The sequence below is a fragment of the Phoxinus phoxinus genome, assembly GCF_949152265.1.
Source record: "Phoxinus phoxinus genome assembly, chromosome: 9".
NCBI lineage: Eukaryota > Metazoa > Chordata > Actinopteri > Cypriniformes > Leuciscidae > Phoxinus > Phoxinus phoxinus.
In genome coordinates, this window is record NC_136884.1 from 38,327,726 (window position 1) to 38,331,360 (window position 3,635).

The following is a 3,635-nucleotide window of genomic DNA, read 5'->3' on the forward strand; positions in this document are numbered from 1 at the left end:
GTGAAATATGTAAAAATGTGTTACAACTCAAAATTCAAAAATAAAACCTTGTTTTGATAATGTGGTTTAATAAATTGAGAGTTTTTTATACAGTTACTAATACACTTATATTTCATTATTATATAGCTCTAATAACAACTTTTAAACCTTCCCTGTATTTAATTTTTCAGCATCTTTTCAAAATGTGGCCAAAAATTGGAAGAAGGCCAGCTACACATCTGACCTGAAGTTCAGAACCTGAAATTGCCAGAAAAAGGATTCCCGAGTAAGTCACAAAAGATAAAAGAATGGTTTAACACATGAAAATGCAATAATTAAGATATTTTTGATGAAATCTCTGAGCTTTCTGACCATTCAGCATATTTACGTAGCTTTGCCTTTAAACCGTGTAGCGCATCCAATTGTACTTTTTCTTTGTTTTCCTAGAAAGAAAACATTCTCAGATAACATCTACTCATCAGATGATGAGGCACCAGAACCACCAACCCTTAAAAAAAGAAAAACTGCGGACAAAGAAAGTGTTCCTCCAGCACTTCCAAAATGCACCAAAAAAAAGGTAATGGAAAATAATAATAATAATCCAATCCAATCCTCCTTTATTTAATGGTTTGCCGGGTGGACGTCCTGTGGCGACGGGAGCGGCTCCCGCGGATGTGGGCGGCCCAGGCGGTGGCGGTCTTTGCGGGGCCGGCGTGGTGAGCACCGCTAACATCCACAAACGCTTTACAGTAAATAAAGCAATACGCATGAACCGGAGGTGGAAGGTTGTTCACAGTAAACAATGCACGCATAATCTGGGATCAAAAAGTAAAACCAAAAGGTCTCTTTGGCGGACATCTAAATTCCCGAAGTTTAAAATCAAAAAGCGATCAAATTATCCACATGATGACTGAATCAAATCTGGATTATTTCTGCCTGTCCGAAATTTGGCTGCATAAAAATCCCCTACTGCTGCGCTTCTAGTTCCGGGGTACGTCTCCTACAGGAGAGATAGAGCTGATGCCAACGGTGGAGGGGTATTGATCTATGCGAGATTGTCTTCTTCAGTCATGTCAATGTCTCTTAGGATTTCTACATCCACAGGGCCAGCAACATCATTTATTTTATCAATTTTCTCTTCTCCTATTCCTTCCTCATTACTCTTATTCACGGTTTCTTTTTGATTAGCTCTTCCATCATTCTCAGACGATTCCCTGTCTTTTTCCTGATGATTTTCATTGTCCTCCTTATCTTTTTGTCCCTCATTTCTTTCAATATCACTTCGTGTTCTACATTCTCTGGACACGCTCGAGCAAGATGCCCTCCTTGTCCACATTTGAAACATTTCATTGTTTCCGATGTGGCGTAAATCACGTAATCAAACTCGTCAATCCTGAACTCTATTGCGAGATTTAACTCCGCGCTCTCATTGTTTAAGATCATGTACACTTGTCTTCGGAAAGAAACGACGTGTTTTAACTGCGCCGATTTACAATTTATGGCAATCTTTTTAAACTGGGAAACAATTTTTCCATGTCTGGCCAATTCTCTCTGAATCACTTCATCTTTTATAAAAGGTGGTACATTTCACAACAAGATCTTTTTCGCCGTTTGCATCAAAGGCATTACCGTTGTCTAAGAATAATTTATCACGATTCCATTCACGACAATCTCATTTACTTTGTTCACATCATCCAAGGACAAAACAACTGCACTGTTCATCCTAGATGCTGACAAAATACTTTTGTAACCCACAACTTGCGCGACTGCCATGCTGCACTCCTCTATTGAGCAGCGTTCCGCGGGGATGACCTTAATGCCATTCCTCCGCGTTAGCTTATCAAGCGGTACGTTTTCGGACGCTGCCATTTCAAACAGCACACGCTGAACAACAGCGCTTTACTTTCCCTGACTCCAGCACTAGATGGCCATTTTTGCTTGTCCCACCACAAAATTAAGCAGTTGACACACAAACTTTTTCTTTAGGACATATTTACATCCTAAAATGAAAATCTCTTGTGAGAATACCTCATACATTTTTTTAAAAAGATCTTTTAAAACAGAAAACAGCGGTTCAAGTCTATAACAGCTTAAAAAAGCATGAAAAATAGTTTCTCTGTCATCACAAAAAGGACACTTATTATCAGTGCTTTCAGGATTTAAAGCAGAAGTAAAATCATTGACTGCAATAACACCATGAACAATTGTCAGATCGGCGCTTGCGCTGCAAAAGGCCTTGATAGCAAAAGTCTCTCTTGATCACTTAGAGCAGATTCCCATCTCTGAAGAAGTTGTGCTATAACGCGAGTGGAATTTATTCCAAGACATCGAGATGTTGCTTCCTTGTTTTTTAACTCAAGTCCAGCTACTTCCAGCAAACGGCCAAGAGTCACTACCGTATATACTAGGGATGTTAACCGATGACCGTTTGACCGATGGTTGACCGTATCAACGTTAACCGATCAAAGTTGTCGGTAGTCGGTTAAAAAAAAAAAAGTGATCTCTAAATTAGTCTATTATAGACAGTGGACTAAACGCTACTACAGTTAGCCGTCTCATTCCAAGATCTTTTTGTGTGAAGTGAACAAATCCCTCACACTCAATTTTTCATAACTCGCCCGTTTGGACTTTATAGACCAATAAAAACATTTGTCGCGAGGTCACAGCGTTTGGGTTCGCGCGCTCACAAGGTTTGCGAACAGTAAAGGCTACAGGCTAACACACTCGAGGTTAGCGCCAGGGCAGACGACAGGAGGAAGCGTGCGAGGAAGAGTAGTGTGTGGGACCATTTCACCACAAAGACTGACAGATGTAAGTTGCAACTTGTGTGATACAGCGCTTATACAGTAGCCTAGTAGCACATCTATGATGTATCACCTGAAAACGCGACACCCGCAAGCCTCTTCGGAGCTGTCATTTTCTTAAATGAGCCGCGGCAATGTTTCAAATGAGCTTCTAACGCTAGACAAGCGCCTTTATTTTCAACGCGATCACCTTGTACCCAAACTATTTCGAAACGGAGACATTTGTCCGCCGATTACATACAAGCTCCGCGGCGCCGCGTTTGCGGGACTCATGTTTCGCGCTGCTGGGGATTTAAAAAAAGTGACGTGAGTGGAAGGGCGCCGTCAGGGCTGTATGTGTGTGTGTGTGTGTGTGTGTGTGTGTGTGTGTGTGTGAGAGAGAGCAGGAGCGGCGGAGAGATGCGACAGAGTTGCGAAATTGCAGGCGCGGCTCGAAATGGCTGTTATTTCAAATAGCGCAGCATATTTTAAACTAATCGGTTAACCGGTCAAGAATTTTTTTAATTTTCGCCATCCCTAGCATATACCTGAATATAAGACAAGGTTTTTGTCCTAAAAATAGGCTGAAAAATGGGGGGTCGTCTTATATTCGCGATATAGACAAAATCACGGGGGAAAGGGAGAAAGAACGAATTAATATGAAATAGTGACTGAAACGCGACCCATTAAGACAAAACCAGCTTTTCAATATGTTAATCTGCACAAAAATCCTGATAATCAAGCCGTCGACTGATGAAATCAAATACACATAAGATAAAGACAATATCTGTGCTGTGATTTCGGCTGTACTTGCATGTAAAATTAGAGAAGCAACATAATATCTGTGTTTAACTGAATTAAAACGCTGCCTCT